General features: G+C 44.0%; 1 long non-coding RNA gene across 1 annotated transcript in view; it reads right to left on the reverse strand.

Moving 5' to 3' along the window:
* LOC124962162 (uncharacterized) overlaps nucleotides 1–12,811 on the reverse strand; it is a 32,504-nt gene extending 19,693 nt beyond the window's left edge. Inside the window, exon 1 of the long non-coding RNA XR_007104433.1 lies at nucleotides 12,695–12,811. This is a non-coding gene — a long non-coding RNA (uncharacterized LOC124962162). The remainder of the gene's footprint in view (nucleotides 1–12,694) is intronic.
* Nucleotides 12,812–15,113: the final 2,302 nt, after the last annotated feature.

Raw genomic sequence — 15,113 nt, forward strand, 5'->3', positions numbered from 1 at the left:
TGGGGCCCTGTCCCCTCCCAGCACCTTGATTAGTGCTGACTGTCCCCTGCCCACCAAGGGCTTTGGGTGGCCTATGAACATACAGTATCTTACACACAGTTTATGATAGTAATGGTGAGCAAAGGCCATTCATAAACAGTGAGTCGTGGGTGGCAGCATGAGCTTTTAAATATCATAATCAACTCTCCAGGTGGCCTCTTAAATTTGCGTGGAGCTTTCCTGCTCATCCATAAAATAAGCTACTTTAGCCAGAGGCCCCAGAGCTGGCAAGAGCACAGAGCACATGTTTGGCCTTTGGGGCCTCAAACTAGAGCACAATCCCCAGCTCAGGCTGATGAGAAGCTATTTCCCAGCACACACGTCCATATGCACAAATACACACATACACACTCACATGCACACACACACTCCTGCCCAGATCCATCATCACATGCTCTAACAAGCCCATGTGTAACAGAAGCCCTTGGCCACAGTGGGCTGTGCTCTGGGGGCTGAGGAAGCTGCTGCACTGACTGCAACAGTTCATTGCACACTGAGGGACTCAGAAATATTTCTGTCCAGGCCCCTGACTCCCCATTTTCCTGCCTCATATTTCCCCCTTTATTTTCAAATCTCAGTGCCATCTACCCTGTCCCCTACCACATCTTGGAGAAGTTCTGATATCATTTGCTCAGACCTGTGTTGTGTTGTGAAATTTCCACGGGTAGGCAGGCAGGTGCTCCAGGGCTCTCTGCTCACCTCACCCCTGCTGCTCTCAGCAGCTGGTCACCATGAACTGCTTAGTGCCATCAGACTTGTCTGACCCTTTCCCCTGTGGATGCCAGAGTGAACCCTGGAACAAGAGTTCATGACTAGCCCTAAAATTAACTGTTAAGTGGGCAAAATTTCAGTAGTGCTTCCCAGAGGAAAGAACATAGGATTTGCCCCCAGACACTCCTACATCCAGTAAATCCTAGCTTTTCCACTTCCTGGGGCATCATCTCTGAGCCTCAGTTTCCTCATCTATACAGTGAAGATAAAAGAATTGATCCCAGGGGGGCTGTTGATATTATAAGAGAGTGTAAAGTGCCTATTGTTTTACTTGGGGCTCAGTACATGCAACTAACATAAATAATAATAAGATTTTATTATTTCTTTGGTTCAAAGTTTTGATCTAGGAACAGGAGACATACTCAGAGAAACCAGTGTGTTGGTCTCAGCAACAGTGCCAGCAAAAGCCTAACCTTTTAGTCATGTGTCTAATGGGAAGGGAAGCCCAGGGCAGGGAGCCTAGTGGACAGTCCAGGGCTTCCAGTTGGTCCCCTAACTTTTCTAGGCTTTCCTGTACTTTTTGGCACTGGCGTGTCTCAGTCTGGGAAACCGAACCCACTACAATGACTGCAGAAGGGGATGCGGGATGCTGACTGGCCATCACCAAGGATGATCATCTCGGAGATGCTCCTTGGGCTCCAATCGGTTCTTCTAAGACCTGCCCAAATAGAGGCCATGTGTACAGAATAGCATTGGCAAGAGACCAGAGAGAGCCCCACCTTCAAAGAAGGAAAGGTGTAGAGATGAGGCCACAGCGACCTGAGGGTTGAGCAGCACCAGAGACCACATGGAGTCTGGACCCACAGCCTCGAGGTTAATGGCTGAATGTTTCCAGATGCTAGATCCTTTCATTCCTTTCAATACATGAAGAGCAACACTCTTCTGACTTGAGAACTCCACCCACAGCCTCTGGCAGGTGAGGAGACAGGACTGACATGGTCTCTGGGAATGATCCCGTATAATAACAGGTCGCGGATTAAGACCAGACTAAGAGAAGGGCTGCCCCGGGCCTGAGCTGGAAGCTTGGACATTTACCTTCTGGCATGTTCTTTCTATTCGAGCCCCCACCTCCCTGGCACCTGGTACCCACCCACTTTTCACATAGCCCATGGCTCACCTGGCTGTTCATAAGCTGGGTCCTGATTTGAGGCCTCTCCCTCACCCATACCTCAGTCTGATAGGTTCATCTCTGCAGGTGTGTTAATGCAGAGGGCCCCACGTCTTCTCTCCCTGTTTTCTAGGATGCTGTATATGTTAGTCGGCTTTCTGTTTCTGTGACAAAATCAGCTTATGAGGAGGACAGGTTTATTTTGGCTTATGGTTTCAGTCCATGGCTGCTTGGCCCACTCACTTTGGTTCTATAGTGGACTAGTACATCATGGTAGAAAGCAAGGGGAAGGAAACTGCTCACTTCACAGTGGCCAGGAAACAAAATAAAGAGAGAGAAGAAGAGTCAGGGATGCCAATATCTCCTTTAGGGCGTGCTTCAACTAGCCATCCTTCCTAAAGGCTCCACCACCTCCCAGTAATGCCACATGCTGCCAACCAAGTCTTTAATGAAAGGGTCTTTGGCAGACATTATATATCCAAACCACGACTGTGTGTACCCCACACCCACTTAACCCAAAAGGCTGTGCCATGGTTTGAATAAGGTTTGAGCATGTCCTGCAGAGTTTCAAGGTCACTGGGAGGGGTACCAACTTTGGAAGGGATTACTGCTAGTATTGCAGAGACCTAATTAGCTATTGCAAGAACAATTTCTTTTAAAAGCGAAAGTCTGACCCCTGAACCCCTCTGGCTTCTTGTCTCACCACATGATCTCTTCTGCACTCCCACCATTGTGATTCCATCCATCATGAGATCCTCACCAGATGCTGAACCCATGAGATGCCCAATTTTAGACTGTGAACCTCCAAAATTGTGAGCAAAATAAACTTATTTTACTTTCAAAGTAACTAGCCTCAAGAACTTTGTTATATCAGTAGAAAACGGACAAAACAGTGTGCTATTGGCACAGGTGATGATATACTTGATATACATTAGACAAACGTTTTTATTTGCTTCCTGCCATTTATATGAATAAACAATGTGTGTGTATATACTTCTTTTAGATAATTTCTTGGTTTTGAAATTAACCTTTATCATTCAATATATTGTGTTTTCCCATGTCCTTATATATAATCTCCTTTAAAACATTTTTTTTTTAATTCTGGGATTGAACCTAGGACCTTGCTCATGCTAAGGATGTGCACTACCACTGAGCTATACACCTAGCCTCAGATTATGATTTCTAATGACTGCAAAGTATTCCCTTATTGTCCTTAAAGTGAGGGGCATGCAAGATGATTCATGGGGTTAGGGCAAAAAAATTACAATTTCCTTTCATATTTATTTTTATCCAAAAGCAAGAAATAAATTAAACTTGACTGCTATTCTAATACCTGAACCCACCCTGGTATTACAACCAGTCTTCATGTACCTGAATGTGTTAGGCAGCTTTTCATAGCTGTGACCAAAATGCCTGACAAAAACTACTTGGAGGAAGAACATTTTATTTTGGGCTCACATTTGCAGAGGTCTCAGTCCATAGACATGTGACTCCACTGCTCTAGCCTGAGTGAGACAGGACATTATGGCAGAACAGTGTGGTGCAGGAAAGCTGCTCATGTCATGGCAACCAGAAAGGAGAGAGAGAGCTAGAGTGGCGGGGATAGGGGGAAGGCAGAAAGGGAAAGGGGCAGGAACAGATATAATCCCCAAGGCCAAGCCTTAGTGACCTACTTCCTTCAGCCACTCCCTACTTCCCTACAATTATCATCCAGTAACCCATTTAGCTCTCAATGGATTAATCCATTTGCTGGATTAATCACTGATGGATTAATCCACTGATGATGTTAAAGCCAACATTACCTAAAACCTGAATGCTGAACCTTATTATATTGGGAACCATGCTTCTAACACATGGATTTTTAAAAAAAAATTTTTAGATGTTGGTAGACCTTTATTTTATTCATTTACTTATATATGATGCTGAGAATCAAACCCAGTGCCTCATACATGCCAGGCAAGCACTCTACCACTGAGTCACAACCCCAGCCCCCTAATGCATGAATTTTGGGGGAGACAATACAGATTCAATCATAGCACTGTGGCACCTATGGGATCCTGGGCAGGGGAGGCAGAACACTTGATAGGAACACCTGTATGATTTTGTTTGCTTTCAGCAGACTTCAGTTTACTGCAGTTTCTCAGTTTTTAGCTAAAGGAACTTTCAGAATATATTCTTTTTACTTTGTTTTATTTTATTTTTTGGCACTGTGGATTGAACCCAGGGATACTTAACCACTGAGACACATTTCCAGTCCTTTTATTTTTTATTTTGAGACAAGGTCTCACTAAGTTGCTTAGGGCCTCACTAAATTGCTGAGGCTAGCTTTGAACTTGCAATCCTCCTACCTCAACCTCCCGAGCCACTGGAATTACAGGTGTGCATGACTGCACCTGGCCAGAATATATTCCTTTAACTAACAATCCTCACAAAATGGACAGGTGGCTTGAAAAGTTTCCTGCAGAAGCATGAAATGAGAACATGATGGCAGAGTGGACTCTTCTTCAACTTCCAGTATGAACTTGTCATAATTCTCATTATTCTGATTATGAATTATAATCAGACCTAAAAAGAAATTAGCCAAAAAATATATCAAAATCTTGGGAAGATTATGTGAATCACAGATATATAGCCACTTCATTCATCAACATTTTTCCCTAAGTGTGTTTTATACCTTGATATCTAAGAGAATGAGAATGTCCCCACAGGCACAACATTAAAAATATGGAGAATATACAGAAAAATCTCAACATTTTCACACCAATCTTTAAAGTCATGCAATATTGTAACACTTAAACATTTTTACTAAAATAATAATAACAAAATGTTTAGAAGCCATATTCTGTAATAAAACTGGGCAAAATAACACATAGAAAAAATATGGGGATGTACTTAAATGTGCTTTTTGTCATAAAATACTATTGATATGCATAGAAAGCAGTTGCTGAATATTTGAAGAAACAAATATTAGACTGCATAATGCAGTGGGGGAGTTTTCTCACATAGTTGGATGAAAATACATGTTTCCAACATAATTCAGTTGTGCATTTGCTAAATTCTGTTTTAAAAGTGAAACATGAAGTATGTATTTGTAAGCCACTATGGGAAGGATAATTGAGGGACATAAATTCTCAACAATGAATGATGGCTTCAATAATGGTAAGTTTGTCGGCTTTCTGTCACTATTACAAAATACCTTAGATGATTAATTTATAAAGAGAGAAGCTTTATTCTGGCTCATAGTTTTGGAGGTTCTACTCTGTCTCAGTTGGCATTATTGCTCTGGGCCTGTGGTGAGGTAGCACATCATGTTGGAGCAAAATTGCTTACCTCATGCCCAGGAAGCAAAAGAAAGTAAGGAGAGAAAGGGGAGCCTTCAAGGGTGTACCCCCAATGACCTAAAGACCTCCTATTATGCCCCGCCTCTTAAAGACTGCAATACCTTCCATTATAGACAGCACCACCCTGGGGACCACACCTTAAACACATGAGTCACTGGGCGACATTTTAGGATCCGAACTATAGGAAATAGTTTAAAAATAATGAAGGTATAAATGCAACCTGAGCACTGGCTTTGACCACGTAACAAGATTCTTGAGCATTATCACAAAGCATCATGGATAGTAGCACCATCACCAGATCCAGATGACTCTGGTTCAAATTCCATATGGTGCTTCAGTTTTTGTTTTTGTTTTTGTTTTTTTTCTACCGGGGATTGAACTCAAGGGCACTTGACCACTGAGCCACATCCTCAGCCCTTCTCTGTATTTTATTTAGAGATAAGGTCTCACTGAGTTGCTTGGTGCCTCACTTTTGCAGAGGCTGACTTTGAACTTGAGATCCTCCTGCTTCAGCCTCCTGAGTCACTGGGATTACAGGCATGTGCCACCACGCACAGCCCAGTGCTGTTTCTTGCTAAGTATAAGATTTTGGACAAGTCACCTAATGTATTAATACAATTTTTATTACCATAAGGAAATACCAGAGGAAGGCAACTTTATAAAGTTAAGAATTTTATTTTGAATCATAGTTCTTGAGGTACAGGTTGAGAAATCACATTTTGTGATGACTCTTACTGGCAGTTTCCTGAGGTGGTGCAGGGCATCACATGGCAACAGACAGGGAGTTTACATGTGCATATGTTTTCTAGTTTCTTCTTTTCATTCTTTCTTTTTTGTACCAGGGACAGAAACATTTTTATATTTTGTATTTTTTCATATTTTATTTTTTAATATTTGATCTAGAGACAGGGTCTCACTGGGTTGTGTAGTGCCTCGCTGAATTGCTGAGGCTGGCTTTGAACTCATCTTCCTCCTGCCTCAGCCTCCCAAGCCACTGGGATTACAGGCATGTGCCAGTGCACACAACTCATATACTGTGCCTGGCTCTCTCTTCTTATAAAGCTACCAGGATCCTAATGACCTTATATGTTTTCCCAAAGACACTACCTCTAAACACCATACTTGGATTGAAGTTTTTACCCTCTTAGTACCTCACAGTGGGGATTAAATTTCAACACTTGAATCCTTGAAGGACACGCAAACTATATCCAAACCATGGCACCTAATCCCTGTGCCTTAGTTTCCTTGCCTATGAAATGGGGATAATAACTGTACCCAATAATTGAATCTAGCGACAAATAGTTGCAAAATTAAGTGAATTAATATATGTGAAGTGCTTAAATTCTGGTTAGCACATAGTAAGTGCTCAACAAATATTGACTAGAAGTTTACACTGCAATAGAAATTAATTTACAGGCAAACTATTATAGAAAAGAATTGGAAGCTGGAGGATCTAAGTTCTGTAGTATCAGTTTATAAAATACAGTTTTTAATATACAATCAACTTTTATAATATTTTTTGAGGACATAGAGAATGAGCAAGAATCTTTCATCTATACAAAGCTTGGATGTGTATCTTGTAGCAAATTTCGCAAAAAAAATATAAAGATGAGTTAGGAATTTTTGCAACTTTCCACATTATGTTACTTAACTTTCAAAATGTTAAAAAAAAAAAAACCTATGAAATCTGTTCCTTCAAGTCATGTGATATTTAACAATCAACAGTAAAATAATGGTTTTTGAAAGAAATATGAGAGTATTTTGATTTCCAACGTGATATGATTTTATTGATAGAAAAAGTGCAATGTTATATAAAGTCTGTCAAGATGGGTTAAGTATCTTGTCTGTAAATCCTTTACCACAACCCAGCTTATTTCCTAGGGATAGATTCCTGGGAGTGGGAATGTTTAATCAGAGTATATTTATTTAAGAGGCTATTTATTCTTATTTATTTACATATTCTACAGTTTTCCTACAGAGAGATTATAATAATTGACCTGTCCATCAGCAGCAATGAGAGCATATTCCCCCAGTTTTGGGTTTGTTTTAATCCAATTTCCTCTGTTAGTTGGTCTGTCTGGGAGCAATAATGGGCCCCAGGAGCTCTGGGGAAACTGTTTTGGGCAGAAGCCTACATGTCCACAGATGATGTCCTGTGCACAAACACACAGAGGCAACCTATGTTTCTGCATCTTCCTTTCTGTGAGGATAAACTCCCTGGGGACTTGTGGACGTGGCCCTCTGGTTGCTAGGCAGCAGTCAGGTGCAGGATGGTGTGGGAAGGTGGGCATCCCACTCAGAGGTGGGGATGGGAAATCAGTGAGAGACTTCTGACTCTGGAAAGCTGTCTGTGGGATGATGATTGTTTACATCCTGCAGTGTCTGATGATCAGAAATGAATGGAAAGAAGCCTCCTCCTCTCAGGCCATGTGGAAAACATTTGTCTCTACTGGAGACCTTGCAGAACAAAACAACCCCTTGAAGACTGCTTTCAGGCCCTGTGTCAAGGTCTGTTATAGGCTCTTTCAACCTTTGGCTTAGAGAGCAGAGTGGAACTCCCACTAGAATCAGAAAAGCCAGGTTTCCTAAGCAATGGGGATTCACAGCAACATGGTGGCATCTTGTTCTTTGTTTCTTGTTCCCCCTGAACAGGGATAGTGCTTTCTATCAGGTCACCTTCTCTGTCTGGAGTCCCATTAGAGCCCTGCTAAGTGAATGACTGTTGTGACCCCAGAATTCAGATGGAGATCTCCTGGTTGAAGGTGATAACCTCACAGGTACATTTGCACTTGTCCTTGGATTCCTTTCCGAAGGTGTTAGCTACTAGGCAGGTTCTTTCAGGGGCAATCGCCTATGCTTGCATAGTGTGGTTGGGGAGAAGCTTCTGCCCCTTTAAATTACTGTTAATGCTCCTTCAAAGTTTGATTGTTTGTTTGTTTGTTTCAGATAAAGCCCTCCAAAGAAACTTATAAGAAACCAGTCAAAATGACTAAGTCACTCAGACTCATTTCTGTTAGGTGGCCTGGAAAAAAACTATTCTCATTATAATATTAAATTTTCTGCCCAGGAGGGGCTCCTACCTATCATTTTTTAAAAAACATTCAATGTATGATCTCCAACTGACAACTGAGCGTGCTCAGGAATGTGCCTGCCACTGCATGTGATGACCAGCCTTTCCTATATGACATACATTTAGTAAATGCGTATGCATGTATTTCCCCAATTAAAGCCCCCTGCTTTCTTTATTCAGGGACACACTACTTTGGGAATTATGTGGTGTGCTTTTTACTTGGTGCAAAATAACACTTTCCTCACTCTTTTAACTCCCAGCTGTGCTTACAGCTTTGACTCACCAAGAAGTGAACCCGTTGCCCATTGTGTTTGGTTATGAAGAGGCATGTTGGGAGTAGGGTTCAATGACTTGATCTGATGGGCCTTTGGCACTGCCCCCTATCATGCTGGCATCCAACAGCCCTACTTTTGTGCAAGGTAAGGCCTTCAGGATCAGAGCCACATGATGTCCTGCTTCCACTTTGGTTTCTGGCCCCACAGTGTCTAGGTTATGGCTATCTAGTCAATCAGTCAGTTCTTTGTATTTTCATATGTTCATGCATCCATCCATCCATTCATTCAAGAAGTATGAAAATGGTTTCTTACAGATGGATGGATGGCTGCTTCTCAGAGAGGTTCGAAATAGCTCTGACCTACTGCTCATAGGACCCTAGAGGTAGGCAGGACTTTGGTTCACCACTCTGGAATCAGAAAATCAATTTTTCCCATTCATCCAGAGGTTCTGGGGGACTGATTCATTCTAACAAGATAATAAGAGACTCATTTATAAACCTGGAGACCAAAAATCAATTATACCCCAAGCTAGCCTGGGTGAGATAACCAGTACCAATGTCCCCTCCTGGAGCAAATTAAATCTAGAAGCAAGAATTCTTCTCAAGACAACTGAATGGATTTCTCCTCCTCATGCCTTGAAGATTCCTCTTTAGATAATACTGAGGTTCATTAGTCACACGACAGCCAGAACAATGTTTATAAATATCAATCAGGCATGCCTCTTCCCTGCTTAAAACTTTTAGTCAAACTGCAAATAAAATTCCAGCTTCTTATATTTGATTACAAGGCTGTGTGAGATCTGGCCCTGCCTCTCTCTCGGATTTCACCTTCTTCTACCCCTAACACTCTCTCCAGCCCTAGCATCTTCCTTGCTGTTCCTTTACTCCCAAATTGATGGCTTTGAACTATCCTGTTCTGAGAAACTCTGCCTTAATTCTCACTGCAGCCTGGAATCTGTAGGCTCCATGGAGCATGACCATCATCTTTCTTGTCTTGTCCACTATTGCACCCCCAATGTCAAGACAAGGTGGGTTCTCAGAGTACTGGTTAAATGGAGCCAGTACTGATTAGAGTTGGAGTACACTCTTTTGGACTTCCTTGTGTAGGATGGGAAAGAAAGCATTTTCTTATCAGGACTTAACCTCAGGGGAACAGAGAGACTAGCTAGTATCCCTTAGGGACTGAAACTAAGTCTTTCTGCTGACAGTAGGACTCATAGAACACTGCATGGAACCCATAGAGTCGCAGTGGGCCTGTGTGGCAAAACCACATTTGTATTCTTTAGAAGTTTAGCAGTTCTGAACTATGGACCACACCTGTAATTCCAGCAGGCTGAGGCAGAAGGATTGTAAGTTTAAAGCCAACCTCAGCAATTTACCAAGGCCCTATGCAACTTAGTGAGACCCTATCTCAAAAATAAAAAAATAAAAAGGAATGGGGATGTGGCTCAGTGGTTAAGTGCCCCTGGGTTCAATCCCTGGTACCAAAATAATAATGATGATGATAATAATAATAATAATGATAATAATAATAACACCATAAAAGAAAATAAGATGAAGTTTAGTTCCGGGATACCCAAGAAACATGAAATAGCCTCAGAATAATGGGAGGGATCCCAAGGGGATATAGATCCCAGAGCTGTCAGTGGCAATGGTGAAATGGAGGCTTTAAGTTACTTTTCAGGCCCTGGACCATACATGACTACAGAAAAAGAACTTAGGAAGACTCAATGAGCACAGGTGAGAGAGTCTCTGAGTCCCCTGCAGGGTTGAGAGGCACCTGAGGTTGCTAGTAGTTTTGCTGGTAGGGGTTCTGAGTTGCCAAAGCCTGGGCATTAACACTGATGAAACCTCATTTGAACCCACTGACTAGTGAGTGCACAGGAAACTTTCAGTTAGGCTTGTCCTGGATGTCCTTAAATACAGGTGCTCTGCCTGACCAATTTTATTGTCAGCTCTCTGAGGACAACTATTGTTTGTGAACTTGATGAATGCTTACATCAATTGAGGAGATTATAGGATTTCAATAAATCCTTAGTGTTTGGGTACAGGATGCTGTCCAAGTAGCAGGTACAGGGAATGAGAAGGATTTGGTAAAATGAGGAAATCTATGGTCAGGTGGCTGTATGTCTTTACAGATACCAGGTCCAGCAGGTTCTGTGTTGTGGGGTTTGGGTCACTTAGGAAATAAGAAAAGCTGGTCATCAGTTATGACATGCTAATCTAATGTTTCATCACTCTTCTCCTTAAGGTTTTAAAAGTTTGTGAAATCAGTTGTGGTCTTCAAGACAAAACCTGCAGGTTGCAGAACCATGGGACTTCAGAGCTTCAGAGCTTCAAGGAATTACCTTTGCTAGAATCAGAAAATTCAGCTTGGTTCTTGTCTGTAAGGTTCTGAGGGCTGGGTTTGCACATGCTGAGTTTGGACATTTGTGAGAGAAGGAAAAAAGAGAAAGGTGATACACAGAAAACTAAGGTCCCCTAGGAAAGCAAGTAGCCAAAGCCACTTGGTATAGTAGAAAGGGCATTGATTTCTATGCAGGCTCTTGACAGCTGGGCAGACTTGTGCAAGTCCCCTTGCGTCTCTGGGCCTGGCTGCTCATTTGTAAAACTAAGGGGTCCGACTGGATTATTTACAGCTCCTGCAGGCTGACATCTGACAGTTCTATCAATCTTCAGCCCAGAGCTGTCCCACATCTCTTTGGGTTAGATGGGAAATTCATCTCCCTTGCAGATTAAACACCTATTGATTCCCCCCCCCCTCCGGTAAAGGGGAATGAGATAGCCATTTCTCTGCAGAGTTATAAGAAAAAAAAAAAGCAAAGTCAAACCAGCCTCTATATGGTGTTTTACAGTTCAGTCCTGAATGCTAAACAACGTTAGCTTCCAGAGGGTGACTCAGACTCTGCAGCTCCTAAAAAATAGTTGGAAGGGTCTGGACAGACTATCCAGTCCTTCTTAGTTGAGGAACACCCAAATGGGAAGTGATATAGAATCTAGATGTCAGGGTATGCATAATCTGATGGTGCTTCGCCATAGGAACCTGCCACGGTTGGTTATTAGGGCCGCTGGTAGTGCTCCCTTAAGTATGCACGATTAGGTAATGTTGTTAGCGTTTTGCCTCTGATTGGAGTTTACGTTAACCTCAATTAAGCCATCAGCCTGGTTTCTCTGGCAAAGCACAGCTTCTGCCATGAGGTGTCTCTTTACCCTTTGTAAGGAGAGGCGACCGATGATTGGTGGCTTTAGGGGAGTATCGGGGGCAGACAGCCAATGGGGAATGCGGGAAGGCGGGGACGCGGCGAGGCCAGGAGACCCGGCCGAGAGGCGGGGGCGCCGTGGTTACCGTGGTTACAGGTGCCCGTCCGTCAGTGCACGCTTGCTATGCCCCGCCTCCAGATGCCCGGCGGTGCCTTGGAGGCTGAAAGCCACAGCGGCCCCGCCCCGAGGCTTCGCTGTGATTTGTCACTTTACTGCGCTCTCGGACCTGTGCTTCCTCCCAAACGCATTAGTATTACGTGCGAGGTTCCCGGCCGCGGCTCGCAGTCACAGACAGGAGCCGCATTCCCGGTCACACGACAGAGCCGTTGGCTGGACGAGTCCTGCGGTGCCTGCCTGGAACTGATTCAGGGTGCTCGGGCCGTTTGTCAGCAGAGCAGAAACGCCATTGCCTCTGTGAAGACCCGTCATCGCCCACCTGGACCGCCACGGCTACTTACGCCACCTGCCCCATAAATCTGTCCACACGTGCACGCAGCCTGGGATGCAGCGGGGGGCTTCCGCCCCCACCTCTAGCCCTGCCCCCACCCGGGGTGCTCTTACTCTGCTCCCTCGCAGGACCCCTCTTCCGCCCCGCCTTCCGCCCTCACCTGTCCCACCCGAGAACACAGGGGACACCCACAAGCACGCAGGTCAGCTGTCATTATCCCACTCTAGCCCCGCCCACCCTCAGCCCGGCTCACTCGCTCCTGCACACTGCATCCGGGATTATGATCAGCCAACTGAGAGGACTCAAAGCAAGCCCGATGCGTCCTCCCTTCTCCCTTCCCCCTTCCCAGCACCCGGTACTGAGCGCGGGTTTGCTTGATTACCTGCCTTTCCATTTCTTCTGTATTTACGACCCTTCCTGACCTCCGGGGAGAGGGCAGCACAGCTAACCAATCAGGATGCAGTCATCTCTAAAGATCAAGGTAATACACATTTCCCAAGATCATTCACAGACTTCACAGTCCTGCTGCCTTCTTTTCCTAACAAAACCTGGCAGCCAGCACTTAAAGTGATTCCTTCCCCCACCCTCCATCTTCTGGCAACCGAGAGAATAAAGTTAACCCTTCAATTAGTTAACTGGTTTATTATAGTGTAGAGGTTAGAGTTTTCTCTTTGAGTGGATAAAATTCTTCTCACCGAGGACTTGGCTCCAGTGTTAATAGGGGGCACTCACTGGTCTGCGATCTTTGCATTCCAGGTTTGTTTTCCCTCATAATTTTATTTATTTTAAGTTTTATTCTTTATTTCTTTATTTAGGTATTGGGAATTGAACCCGGGGTGCCTAACCGTTGAGCTACACCCTCAGCCCCTGTTTTATTTTGAGACAGGGTCTTGCTAAGTTGCTGAGGCTGGTCTGGAACTTGCAATCCTTCTGCCTCAGCCTCCCGATTCACTGGCATTGTAGGTGTGTGCCACCATTCATGGCTTCCTCATACTTTTAAATAATTGCATTTTTTTCTTTAGCTGTCATCAAGCAGTCCCATGAATTGCACCAGGCAGGAAATGGACCAATTTTGCAATCTTAAATTTCATGGAAAGATGAAGGGATGGGAATGTACTCCTGAGGAATGTCTTTCAGATAAGTTTTGTGAGCCTTGTAGTAAAATGAATATCCTCCCATTTTCACCCTTGGGAAAAAAATGTGCTTTCCTCATTACTTCTGTGCTTTAAAACCTAAGATGGTTTCTGGTTTCACCTTAAAGTCCTAAAAACAACTTGAGGCATAGAATATGACTTTAATGAAACCAATCTGCCTGTCAGAGTGCTGTGTTGTTTCCATCTCTATGCTTAGTCCTGCTCCACATACGCTCTATCACTCAAAACTCATCTCCACTCTGCAAATCCCCATTCTCCATTCCCATATGGTTGGTCCCAGTCCTACTGCTTTTGCATCGCTAAGTACAATGAAAGGCCTCTCAAACTGGAGGATTAGTCCAGTTCTAGTGGGGAGGTCTCTAGTTTCCACAGGGTCTTCCAAGCAAACCCAACCTGGTTCTGGACCTCATGTGGTCCTTGGTTTGTGGAACAGCCTGGAAAGTCTGAGGGAAAGGAATCACAGTGACAAAATACCTTAGAAAAATCAACTTAAAAAGGAAATATTTATTTGACTCATGGTTTCAGAGATTTCAGTCCATGGTTGGTTTGTTCCATCACTTTGTGGGGAGCACATGGAAGAGCAAATCTTCTTATCTCATGGTAGCCAGAAAGCAAAACGGGAAAGAAAGAAGCTATAATAGCCCCTTCAAGACCTGACTTCTTCCCCCTAGACCCAACCACCTAAAGGTTCCACACCTGCCCCCACAGTATTGTCAGCTGGGGATGAAGCTTTCGACACATGCATGTTTGGAGGACATTTAAGATCCAAACCATAATAGTCAGCAAACAGGAAGGTGAAGAAGGGAAGTTGAGAGGTGTTAGTTCAGATTGGCATCCACAGCAGCTGAGGCCTGTTTGGGATTTATCCTAAGCCCCATAATAATCCTACACAAGACTTCAAAATAATTTGGAGAGCTGTTTTTCCCTGTCAATTTAGGACTGGTCACATCTGGCCAAGAAAAAGGAGGAGGAAGAAGCAGGCCAGAAATGGCACTCTTCAGCCAGCTCCGCAAACAAGGCTGGGTCTGAAACTGAAGCCCACCTGAAATTGCAATTAGCGTGGACATGAAGATCTTTTTAGAAAAGAAAGTGTCGCCAGAACTTGTTCTCTATTGTCTTTTCCATCCCCTGGCTCCCACCCAGATAGCCCTGAGATAGTCCCTTGGCTCACAGACCTGTGAATACCCAGCCAGGACAAGGAGGAGCGTCACCCATTTCGCCTGCTTCTGGACAGTGCCTGCTGCCTGGGGTGCAGGGAGGCCCTGCCCACAGAGGCTGGAGACTGTAGCCCTTCAGCAGTTGGGAGAAAGATCTGCACACACGCCAAGTTTGTTGCAGACCCCCAGAGGGAAATGCTTCATGGGAAGTTAGTTACAAAACAGTATTCCTGAGCGTTGGCTGCCCGCCTTTTCTGTGAGAGAGCATTAACTATCTGAAAAGTAGGTGCTCTCTGCAAAGGCTGGGGACCTTGATCTAAAGTCAAAGGACACAAACTTACTTGCTTTTTTTGATCATCAAGGGGATAGGGTGTCTTTTCATTTTCACCCTAGGTTTGTTTACAGAGTAGGTGTGGAATGGACAGTCCTGATAGTCTACATGATACTCATTTCAATGATGCTGTGTCATTTGGGCATTTACTGGGAGGCC

This window comes from Sciurus carolinensis, chromosome 12 (assembly GCF_902686445.1).
Source record: "Sciurus carolinensis chromosome 12, mSciCar1.2, whole genome shotgun sequence".
In the NCBI taxonomy this organism is placed as follows: Eukaryota; Metazoa; Chordata; class Mammalia; order Rodentia; family Sciuridae; genus Sciurus; species Sciurus carolinensis.